Below are 12,219 nucleotides of genomic sequence, written 5' to 3'. Positions count from 1 at the left end.
GAAACAAAGTGTCGTAGAGTGTTGTGCTGCAGTGTCATAGAAGGGCGTGGAGTAGAGTTTTATATAGTGTCGTGGAGGGTCATAGAGTGTCGTGAAGTGGAGTTGAATGGAGTGCGGTGCAGTGAAGTAGAGTGACGGAGTGGAGTAGAGTGTTGTGTCGTAGAGTGGAGGGGCGTGAAGTAGAGTGGCGCAGACTGGAGTGTCATAGGGTGTAGTGCAGTAGCATAGAGTGGAGTAATGTAGAGTGGAGGGACTTACAGTGGTACAACATAGAGAGGAGTAAAGTGCGTAGAGTGGAGTTGAGTACCTTAGAGTGGAGTGGCGTAATGTAGAGTGGAGTAAAGTGTCATTGAGTCAAGTGGCATAGAGTGGGGGAAAGTGGAGTAGAGTGGAGTGGCGTGGAGTGTCTTAGAGTACAGTGTTGTAGAATAGACTGTCGTAGAGTGGGGTAGAGTGTCATGGAGGGTCGTGGAGTGGAGTAGAGTGGCCTAGAGTGAAATGCCATAGAGTCTTGTAGAGTGTAATGGAGTAGAGTGTCATTGTGTGGGGCATTGTGGAGTAGAGTGGAGTGGAGTGTCGTAGAGTAGCATGGCCTACAGTGAAGTGGTATAGAGAGCTGTGACATGGCATAGAGTTAAGTGGAGTGGAGTGTCATAGAGTGGAGTCTCGTAGAGTGGAGTGGCGTACAGTAGAGTGGCCTAGAGTGAAGTACGGTGTTGTGACGTGTAGTGGAGGGGTGTAGAGTGTTGTGGAATGACATAGAGTGGAGTAGAGTGTCATGGGGGGTCGTGGAGTGGAGCAGAGTGGCCTAGAGTGAAATGCCATAGAGTCTTGTAGAGTGGAATGGAGTAGAGTGTCACTGAGTGGAGCATTGTGGAGTAGAGTGGAGTGGAGTGTCGTAGAGTAGAATGGCCTAGAGTGAAGTGGTATAGAGAGTTGCGGCATGGCATAGAGTTAAGTGGAGTGGAGTGTCATATAGTGGAGTATTATAGAGTGGAGTGGCGTACAGTAGAGTGGCCTAGAGTGAAGTAAAGTGTCGTTGAATGACATAGAGTGGAGTGGCGTAGAGTAGAGTGGACGGACTTAGAGCGGTGTAGCTTAGAGTTGAGTAAAGTGGAGTGCCATAGAAGGAAGCAGAGTGGAGTGGAGTGCCATAGAGAGGAGTGAAGTGTAAGAGTAGACTGGCATTGCGTAGAGTGGCATAGAGTGGAGTAAAGTGATGGAGACTGGCATAGCGTGTCATAGAGAGGAGTATTGTGGAGTGGCCTAGAGTGAAGCATCGTAGAGTGGAGGGACGCAGAGTGAAGTACAGTGTCATAGAGGGGAGTAGAGTAGAATGTCGTAAGGTGGAGTAGAGTGGAGTGGTATGGCGTAGAGTGTCATAGAGGGGCGGGGTGTAGAGTGGAGTGGCAGAGAGTGGCCTAGAGTACAGAGGAGTAAAGTAGCATAGAGTGGAGTATCGTAGCGTGGAGTGGAGTGGCATATGGTGGAGTGGCGTGGAGTGGAGTCGAGTGGAGTGACATACAGAGGTGAAACTGCAATAAGTGCAGTAGAGTAGAGTGGAGTAAACTTGACTCCATGATGATCCACACTATGGCACTCCACTCCATGACATTCTATACCCCTGCCATGTATGCCCCTCGACTCTAGTACACAACACTCTACGTCACTCAACTCCACTCTATGTCACTCTACTCCACTCTAGAGTGGTGTGTCAGAGTGGAGTAGAGTTGTGTGCAGTGTCGTAGAGCGGATTAGCGGAGAGTGGTGTGGCATAGAGTAGTGTGGCATAGAATTGACTAGAGTGGAAGAGAGTAGAGTGTCATAGAGTGGAGTATAATGGAGTGAAGTAGAGTGGCGTAGAGTGGAGTAGAGTAGATTGGACTAGAGTGAAGTGGCATACAGTGGCTTAGAGTGTCATAGTGTGGCGTAGGGTGGAGTGGCATAGAGTACAGTGCAGTGGTGTATTGTAATAGAGTGTCGTACAGTAGAGTGGAGTATCATGGATTGGCGTAGAGCAGAGTGGCGTAGAGCAGAGTGTCATGGAGTGGAGTGGAGTACCACAGAGTGGAGTATCATAGAGTGGAGTGGTGTAGAGTGGACTGGCGTAGAGTGCAGTAGCGTTGAGTGGAGAAAAGTGGCATAGAGTGTGGAGTAACGGAGAGTGGTGTGGCATAGAATTGACGAGAGTGGAATTGAGTAGAGTGTCATCGAGTGGACTATCGTGGGGTGTCGTAGAGCGGAGTAGATTGGACTAGAGTGAAGTGGCATACAGTGGCTTAGAGTACCATAGAGATGCGTAGGGTAGAGTGGCATAGAGAAGAGTGCAGTGGTGAATTGTAATAGAGTGTCATACAGTAGAGTGGAGTATCATGGAGTAGCGTAGAGAAGAGTGGTGTACAATAGAGTGCCATGGAGTGGAGTATCATAGAGTGGAGTGGTGTAGAGTGGAGTGGCGTAGACTGCTGTAGCATTGAGTGGAGAAAAGTGGCATAGAGTGGAGTAGAGTAGAGTGTCATGGAGTGTTCTAGAGTGGAGTAGTGTGTTGTGCCGTAAAGTGGGTTGTGTAGAGTGTCATGAAGTAGAATAGAGTGGAGTGGGGTGTCACAGAATGGAATGGTGTGGAGTGAAGTGTCATAGAGTGGAATGGCATAAAGTGACATAGAGTGGAGATGCATAGGGTGGCATAACACAGAGTGTAGTAGTGTTGAAGAGTTGAGTGTCGCAGAATGGAGCAGAGTGGAGTTAAGTGTTAGAGTGAAGTGGCACAACGTTGAGTGGCGTAGAGTGGCAGAGTGGCATACAGTGGAGTGCAGTAGAGGTGAGTGGCTAGAGTGAAATGGCATAGAGTGTTGTAGAGTGAAGTGGCGTTGAGTTAAGTAGAGTAGAATGAAGTAAAGTGTCATAGAGTAGAGTGTCACAGTGGAGTGCCGTAGAGTGGCGTGGAGTATCGTAGAGTGGAGTGGAATAGGATGGAGTAGAGTGGAGTGGTGTAGAGTGGAGTAGTGAATTGTAGAGGGGAGAGGAGTAGAGTTTCATAGAGTAGAGTATAGCGGAGTGGCATGGCGTGGCTTGGAGTGGCATAGAGTGGAGTGGTGTAGAGTGGCGTGGAGTAGAGTGGAGTGGCATAGAGTGACGTAGAGGGGAGTACAGTGTTGTGGAGTAGACTGTTGTAGAGGGGACTAGCGTGGAGTTGTGTAGAGTGGAGTATGCATGGTGTGGTAGCACACTGTCATTAGAGACAACGCATTTTCAATTGAAATGACCATCACATATGCACAGACAATAATGTGTGGAAATGGCATCACTAAGTTATTGATTTATTTTGATCCTATTAAAATATTTGATTCCACCACACTTGAAAATTACAAAAAACTAAGTGCTTCTTTTGTGCTTTCCTAATTCTGATATATTCTAAAAATATTTGCACAGTTCATTTACAGGCATTTAAAAGTTGTTCTATGCTAGTAAAAAGACCACCCTACATCCTTTCCTCTCACATGGGTATGGGTACCCAGCAGGATTGTCACATAAATCAAGTCAGAGAAAGAAAAGTAATCACCAAGCTCCCTCGGAAGACAGAGTCTGATATTTAACCTCTGTCTGTGAATGCACAGAAAATGTGACAAGATAAGAACAAAAGTCCCTCACTGGCATCTCTGACACGTTCCTCACTGGCATCTCTGACACGTCTCTCACTGACATCTCTAACACATTCCTTACTGGCACCTCTGACACGTCCTTCACTGGCACCTCTGACACGTCCCTCACTGGCACCTCTGACACATCCCTCACTGACATCTTTCACACATCCCTCACTGCCATCTCTTACACGTCCCTCACTGGCATCTCTCACACATCCCTCAATGGCATCTCTCACACATCCCTCACTGGCATCTCTCACACATCCCTCACTGGCATCTGTCACACGTCCCTCACTGGCATCTCTGACACATCCCTCACTGGCATCTCTGACACGTCCCTCACTGGCATCTGTCACATGTTCCTCACTGCCATCTCTGACATCTCCCTCACTGGCATCTCTGACGAGTTCCTCACTGGCATCTCTGACACGTCCCTCACTGGCATCTGTCACACGTTCCTCACTGCCATCTCTGACACTTCCCTCACTGACATCTGTTACACATCCCTCACTGGCACCTCTAACACGTCCCTCACTGGCATCTCTGACACGTCCCTCACTGGCATCTCTGACACATCCCTCACTGGCATTTCTCACACGTCCCTCACTGGCAACTCTGACACGTCCCTCACTGGCATCTGTCACACGTCCCTCACTGGCATCTCTGACACGTCCCTTACTGGCATCTCTGACACATCCCTCACTGGCATCTGTCACATGTCCCTCACTGGCATTTCTCACACGTCCCTCACTGGCATCTCTGACACGTCCCTCACTGGCATCTCTGACACGTCTCTCACTGACATCTCTAACACATTCCTTACTGGCACCTCTGACACGTCCTTCACTGGCACCTCTGACACGTCCCTCACTGGCACCTCTGACACATCCCTCACTGACATCTTTCACACATCCCTCACTGCCATCTCTTACACGTCCCTCACTGGCATCTCTCACACATCCCTCAATGGCATCTCTCACACATCCCTCACTGGCATCTCTCACACATCCCTCACTGGCATCTGTCACACGTCCCTCACTGGCATCTCTGACACATCCCTCACTGGCATCTCTGACACGTCCCTCACTGGCATCTGTCACATGTTCCTCACTGCCATCTCTGACATCTCCCTCACTGGCATCTCTGACGAGTTCCTCACTGGCATCTCTGACACGTCCCTCACTGGCATCTGTCACACGTTCCTCACTGCCATCTCTGACACTTCCCTCACTGACATCTGTTACACATCCCTCACTGGCACCTCTAACACGTCCCTCACTGGCATCTCTGACACGTCCCTCACTGGCATCTCTGACACATCCCTCACTGGCATTTCTCACACGTCCCTCACTGGCAACTCTGACACGTCCCTCACTGGCATCTGTCACACGTCCCTCACTGGCATCTCTGACACGTTCCTCACAGGCATATGTCACACGTCCCTCACTGGCACCTCTGACAGTCCCTTACTGGCACCTCTGACACGTCCCTCACAGGCACCTCTGACACATCCTTCACTGGCATTTCTCACACGTCCCTCACTGGCACCTCTGACAGTCCCTTACTGGCATCTCTGACACATCCCTCACTGGCATCTGTCACATGTCCCTCACTGGCATCTTTCACACATCCCTCACTGGCATCTCTGACACGTCTCTCACTGGCATCTGTCACACGTCCCTCACTGGCATCTCTGACACGTCCCTCACTGGCACCTCTGACACATCCCTCACTGGCATCTCTCACACGTCCCTCACTGGCATCGCTGACACATCCCTAACTGGCATCTCTGACACGTCCCTCACTGGCATCTCAGAAACGTCCCTCACTGGTATCTCTGACACGTCACTCACTGGCATCTCTGACACATTCCTCACTGGCATCTCTGACATCTCCCTCACTGGCATCTCTGACACGTCCCGCACTGGCATCTCTGACGAGTTCCTCACTGGCATCTCTGACACTTCCCTCACTGACATCTGTTACACATCCCTCACTGGCACCTCTAACACGTCCCTCACTGGCATCTCTGACACGTCCCTCACTGGCATCTCTGACACATCCCTCACTGGCATTTCTCACACGTCCCTCACTGGCAACTCTGACACGTCCCTCACTGGCATCTGTCACACGTCCCTCACTGGCATCTCTGACACGTCTCTCGCTGGCATATGTCACACGTCCCTCACTGGCATCGCTGACACATCCCTAACTGGCATCTCTGACACGTCACTCACTGGCATCTCTGACACATTCCTCACTGGCATCTCTGACACGTCCCTCACTGGCATCTGTCACATGTTCCTCACTGGCATCTCTGACACTTCCCTCACTGACATCTGTTACACATCCCTCACTGGCACCTCTAACACGTCCCTCACTGGCATCTCTGACACGTCCCTCACTGGCATCTCTGACACATCCCTCACTGGCATTTCTCACACGTCCCTCACTGGCATCTCTGACACGTCCCTCACTGGCATCTTTCACACATCCCTCACTGGCATCTCTGACACGTCTCTCACTGGCATCTGTCCCACGTCCCTCACTGGCATCTCTGACACGTCTCTCGCTGGCATATGTCACACGTCCCTCACTGGCATCTCTGACAGGTCCCTCACTGGCATCTCTGACACGTCCCTCACTGGCACCTCTGGCATGTCCCTCACTGGCACCTCTGACACATCCCTCACTGGCACCTCTGACACGTCCCTCACTGGCATCGCTGACACATCCCTAACTGGCATCTCTGACACGTCACTCACTGGCATCTCTGACACATCCCTCAATGGCATCTCTCACACATCCCTCACTGGCATCTCAGAAACGTCCCTCACTGGTATCTCTGACACGTCACTCACTGGCATCTCTGACACATCCCTCACTGGGGTCTCTGATACATCCCTCACTGGCATCTCTAACACATCACTCACTGGCATCTGACGCGTCCCTCACTGGCATCTGTCACACGTCCCTCACTGGCATCAGTCACACGTCCCTCACTGGCATCTCTGACACGTCCCTCACTGGCATCTCTGACACGTCCCTCACTGGCATATCTGACACGTCCCTTACTGGCATCTCTGACACGTCCCTCAGTGGTACCGTTCCCTGCAGAGGAATCTTATATCGAACAGCAGCCTAGGCAACCCCCAGCCCTGCCCCCTGCAGTACCATATGCCCGCTATGCCATACCAGATTGTGCCCTCCGATCCCCAGCAACATATTTTCATCGCACACAACATGAAAGCAAACTTAAGTAGGGTAAAGGCAGGGCTTCCAGGCAGAGTGGAGGCATGGTGGGGGGAGGGGTTCCAGGAAGAGTGAAGGCAGGGGTTCCAGGCAGAGTGAGGGCAAGAGTGCCAGGCAGAGAGTGGAGGCATGAGTGCCAAGCAGAGAGAAGACAGAGGTGTCAAGCAGAGTGAAGGCAGGGATGCCAGGCACAGTGAAGAGAGGGGTGCCAGGCAAAGTTAACGCAAGGGTGATAGACAGGTGGCGGCATGAGTGCCAGGCAGAGTGAAGAGAGGGGTGCCAGGCAGAATGAAGGCAGGGATGCCAGGCAGAGTGGAGGCATGAGTGCCAGGCAGAGTGAAGAGAGGGGTGCCAGGCAGAATGAAGGCAGGGGTGCCAGGCTGAGTGGAGGCATGAGTGAATGGCAGAGTGAAGAGAGGGGTGCCAGGCAGAATGAAGGCAGGGGTGCCAGGCAGAGTAAAGAGAGGGGTGCCGGGCAGAATGAAGGCAGGGGTGCCAGACAGGGAGAAGGCAGGGGTGCCAGGCAAAGTGAAGGCATGGGTGCCAGGCAGAGTGAAGGCAGGGGTGCCAGGCAGAGTGAAGGCAGGGGTGCCAGGCAGAGTGAAGGCAGGGGTGCCAGGCAGGGTGAAGGGAGGGGCACTGGGCTATAAGCAAGAGTGCCAGCATGTGCCAGGGAGAGGCCGAGCTGTAAGGTGGGGGAAGTTGCCAATCTTTTGAGGAGAGGCGTTTGCTTAAGGGAAGAAAATCAAGATGTCCGGGGGATGGGGGGGGGGGGTTCATGGACGTCATGGTGGGAGGGGTGGGTGCCAGGTGGGTGAGAGGAGGAGGGGTGTTCGAATTTTGGAAGAGAGACTGCTGGTATAAAAGGCGGGGGGTCGGGCTGTGAGAAAAAGATGGATCTTATGTTTGATGGGTGTGACCTCTTGGACGGAGGGCAGGTGTGAGGAGGGGCGCCTGGCTGTGGGGCAGTTTACTAGGTTGTGGGGAGCCGTGGGCTACAGGGAGAGCTCTGAATTTGAAGGGGGGCTGGTACCAGGCTGGGGTGAGGGATGCCAGGCTGTTGGGAGATTTACCAGGCTGTAAGGAGGGGTGCCAGGTTGTAGAGAGGGGTACCGGGCCGTAGGGACGGGTGCCAGGTTGTAGAGAGGGGTGCCAGGCTGTAAGGAGGGGTACCAGGTTGTAGAGAGGGGTGCCGGGCTGTAGGGACGGGTGCCAGGTTGTAGAGAGGGGTGCCGGGCTGTAGGGACGGGTGCCAGGTTGTAGAGAGGGGTGCCGGGCTGTAGGGACGGGTGCCAGGTTGTAGAGAGGGGTGCCGTGGTGCTGTGGGGAGGGGATTCCAGGCTCGGTGACGTGGTGCAGGAATGTGGGGACAGATGCCAAACTGTGGGGCAGAGTGCAGGGCTCTGGAAAGTATGCCATGATGTGGGGCAGTGTGCAGGCTCTGAGAAGCGATGCCAGGTTGTAGGGCAATGTGCAGGGCTCTTGGAAGTGATGCCAGGCTGTGAAGCAGTATGTGTTGCCAGGCTGTGGGGCAGTGTGCAGGCTCTGGGAAGTGATGCCAGGCAGTGGGGCAGTGTGCAGGCTCTGGGAAGTGATGCCAGGCCGTGGGGCAGTGTGCAGGCTCTGTGAAGTGATGCCAGGCCGTTGGGCAGTGTGCAGGGCTCTGGTAAGTGATGCCAGGCCGCGGGGCAGTGTGCAGGCTGAGAGGCGATGCCAGGCTGTGGGGCAGTGTGAAGGGCTCTTGGAAGCGATGCCAGGCTGTGGCACAGTGTACAGACTGAGAGGCGATGCCAGGCTGGGGGGCAGTGTGAAGGGCTCTTGGAAGCGATGCCAGGCAGTGGGACAGTGTGCAGGCTGAGAGGCGATGCCAGGCTGTGGGGCAGTGTGCAGGGCTATGGGAAGTGATGCCAGGCCGTGGGGCAGTGTGCAAGCTGAGAGGCGATGCCAGGCTGTGGGGCAGTGTGAAGGGCTCTTGGAAGTGATGCCAGGCCGTGGGGCAGTGTGCAGGCCCTGGGAGGTGATGCCAGGCTGTGGGGCAGTATGCAGGCTGAGAGGCGATGCCAGGCTGTGGGGCAGTGTGAAGGGCTCTTGGAAGCGATGCCAGGCTGTGGGGCAGTGTGCAGGGCTCTTGGAAGCGATGCCAGGCTGTGGGGCAGTGTGCAGGGCTCTTGGAAGCAATGACAGGCTGTGGGGCAGTGTGCGGGCTCTGGGAAGTGATGCCAGACTGTGGAGCAGTGTGTGATGCCAGGCTGTGGGGCAGTGTGCAGGCTCTGGGAAGGTATGCCAGGCTGTGCGACGGGGTGGAGGACTGTGGCGAGAGTTGTCTGGTTATTGGGGGAGATGCCAGCCTCCGGTGCGGGGTGCCAGGCTGTCGGGAGGGCTGCTACGCTTTAGTGGTAAGAGAGGGCGTGTGTTGGGGGGTGCCAGGTTGTGTGATGGGGTGCCAGGCTGTCGGGAGGGCTGCTACGCTTTAGCGCTGAGAGAGAGCGTGTGTTGGGGGGTGCCAGGTTGTCTGATGGGGTGCCAGGATGTGGGGAGGTGGATGCCAGCCTGAGGGGCGGGTGCAAGGCTGTGGGGCGGGTGCCAGACTTTTGAGAGGGCATGTGGGGTGAGGTGGCAGGCGGGGTGCCATGCTATCTGGGGGCTGCAAGCTTCGAGGAGAGATGGCAGGCTGAGTGTGTATGGGGTGACGCTATAGTTGCACGGGGGGTAGTTGTGGGAGGGGGGACGGGTTGCAGGGATCCCCCATGGGTTGAACATCCTTCCCCGATGCCCGGGGGTGGTTTGGGGGTACAGGCGCCTCGCACTCACCGGGTGTAGCCCCCTCTGCTGTCGGTCCCGGAGGGAGGGGGGTTCGGGCTCCGATCGCCGCTCCCGGGGGGGGCCGGCTCCAGGATGGGGCTGCAGTCTCCGCTCCCGGGGGGGGGGGGAGGTCAGCTCCGGGGGCTCCGATCGCCGCTCCTGGATTTTGATTTAAAAGCCCAGGATTTATGAATGAAATCTGCAGGTATTGGGTCCGCCCCCAGCCCAGGCGAGCACGTGACCCCCGGGGGGAGGGGGTGACAGGGCGCGGTCTGATTGGGCGGTGGGGGGTGGGGGCTGACGTCAAACAGGGACCTGTACTGAATATTAATACTCATCATTGAGAAATATATGGGGTACCGAGGGGAGGGGCGAGTGAGACACCCTCCACCCCCCACACTGAGGACGAGTCATGAATACTAAGCAGGACGAGCCAGGGACCGCCCATCATTCACAAGATAACACTGGGGGCGGAGGGGGGTGCGGAGATGTGAGAAAAACAAGAGCCCCCCCAGCCCCACAGGAGTACCACCCACGCCTCTGCAGGATTGTAATACTGGTGGGCAGTGCCAGCACCCGGTACCAGGAGTGCAGTCCTGCACCGGGACAGTACCAGTACTTGACAACAGCATTAAAATACTGTACCTGGACAGTACCAGTACTTTTCTGTAGCATTACAGTACTTAAGATGGACAGTACCACTACTTGTCAACGGTATTAAAATACTTCAGCTAGCCAGTACCAGTACTTGACAACAGTATTAAAATACTGTGCCTGGACAGTACCAGTATTTCTCTGTAGCATTACAGTACTTAAATTGGACAGTACCACTACTTGTTAACGGTATTAAAATACTTTAGCGAGCCAGTACCAGTACTTCTCTGTAGCATTAATTAATCAATCAATCAATCATTTGTAGAGCGCACTACTCACCCGTGAGGGTCTCAAGGCACTGAGGGGGGGGGGGGGGGCTGCTACTGCTCGAACAGCCAGGTCTTGAGGAGTCTCCTGAAGGTCAGCAGGTCCTGGGTCTGCCGCAGGTGGATGGGGAGGGCGTTCCATGTCTTGGCGGCGAGGTGGGAGAAAGATCTGCCGCCGGTGGTCGTTCGGTGGATGCGTGGAACAGCGGCGAGGGCGAGGTCAGCAGACTGAAGCTTGCAGTTCGGGGTGTAGAAGGTGAGTCGTTTGTTGAGGTATGTTGGTCTGGCGTTGTGGAGTGCTTTGTGGGCGTGGGTGAGGAGCTTGAAGGTGAACCTCTTGTTGACCGGGAGCCAGTGCAGGTCTCTCAGTTGGGCAGTGATGTGAGTGTGGCGTGGATGTCGAGGATGAGGCGCGCGGAGGCGTTCTGTATACGTTGGAGTCGTTTCTGGAGTTTGGCCGTGGTTCCTGCGTAGAGGGCGTTGCCGTAGTCCAGTCTGCTGCTGACGAGGGCCTGGGTGACCGTCCTTCTGGTTCCGGTAGGGATCCATCTGTAGATCTTGCAAAGCATGCAGAGGGTGTTGAAGCAGGAGGAGGAGACGGCCTTGACTTGCTGGGTCATTGAGAGCGATGAGTCCAGGATGAACCCCAGGTTGCGAGCATGGTCTTTTGGGGTCGGTGCAGCTCCTACCGTGACCGGCCACCAAGAGTCGTCCCAGGCGGAGGGGGTGGAGCCAAGGATGAGGACCTCCGTCTTATCAGGAGTTCAGTTTCAGGCGCCTGTTTTTGATCCATTCGGCGACGGCCTTCATTCCTTCGTGGAGGTTGGCTTTGGCGGTGGCGAGGTCCTTGGTGAGGTAGAGGTTCAGCTGGGTGTCGTCGGCATATGAGACGATGTTGAGGTCGTGCGATCGGACAATGTTGGCGAGCTGTGCCATGTAGACGTTGAAAAGGGTCGGGCTGAGGGCTGATCCCTGGGGTACGCCGCAGGTGATCTTGCAGGCTTCGGAACGGAATGGAGGGAGGCGGACTCTCTGGGTTCTGCTGGTGAGGAAGGAGGCGATCCAGTCCAGGGCTCCGTCTCGGATCCCTGCGTCGTGGAGCCGTGTGCGTAGGGTGTGGTGGCAGACGGTGTCGAAGGCGGCCGAGAGGTACAGGAGGATGAGGGCCGCGATTTCGCCGTTGTCTAGCATGGCGCCGATGTCGTCGGTGGCGGTGATGAGGGCGGTTTTCGGTGCTGTGGTTGCTGCGGAAACCGGATTGGGACGAGTCCAGGGTGTTGTTCTCCTCGAGGAAGCGGGTCAGTTGCCTGTTGACGATCTTCTCGATGACTTTCACCGGTAATGGGAGGAGGGAGATGGGCCGGAAGTTCTTGAGGTCCTTTGGGTACACCTTGGGTTTCTTGAGTGGGGCATTGAACTCGGCGTGTTTCAAGCTCTCCGGGAAGGTGGCGGTGTTGAAGGAGCTATTGACGATCTTCCGGAGTTGGGGGCTGTAGCATGATGGAGCTCGCTTTGTTGAAGACGTGGTGAGGGCAGGGGTCAGATGGTGAGCCGGAGTGGATGGTCTTCATGATTTTGATGGTGTCGTCGTCGCTGACGTG

The 12,219-nt window shown here is 54.9% G+C and overlaps 1 protein-coding gene across 3 annotated transcripts in view; it reads right to left on the bottom strand.

The window, feature by feature from the left end:
* The window catches only part of CBARP (CACN subunit beta associated regulatory protein), a 109,384-nt gene that overhangs the window by 85,500 nt on the left and 11,665 nt on the right, over positions 1–12,219 (bottom strand). For 2 of the 3 annotated variants that reach the window (XM_085637798.1, XM_085637803.1), the window contains exon 1: positions 9,708–9,929. The exons of the other annotated variant lie outside the window; for it this stretch is intronic. The gene's annotated coding sequence lies outside the window, so the exon portion shown is untranslated. Of the gene's footprint in view, positions 1–9,707; positions 9,930–12,219 lie in introns of those variants that run through there. 3 annotated transcript variants of the gene reach the window in all.

This window comes from Triturus cristatus, chromosome 12, assembly GCF_964204655.1.
Source record: "Triturus cristatus chromosome 12, aTriCri1.1, whole genome shotgun sequence".
Classification (NCBI taxonomy): domain Eukaryota; kingdom Metazoa; phylum Chordata; class Amphibia; order Caudata; family Salamandridae; genus Triturus; species Triturus cristatus.
Note: the sequence above shows the minus strand (reverse complement) of the source record. Positions and strands in the feature narration are given on the sequence as shown.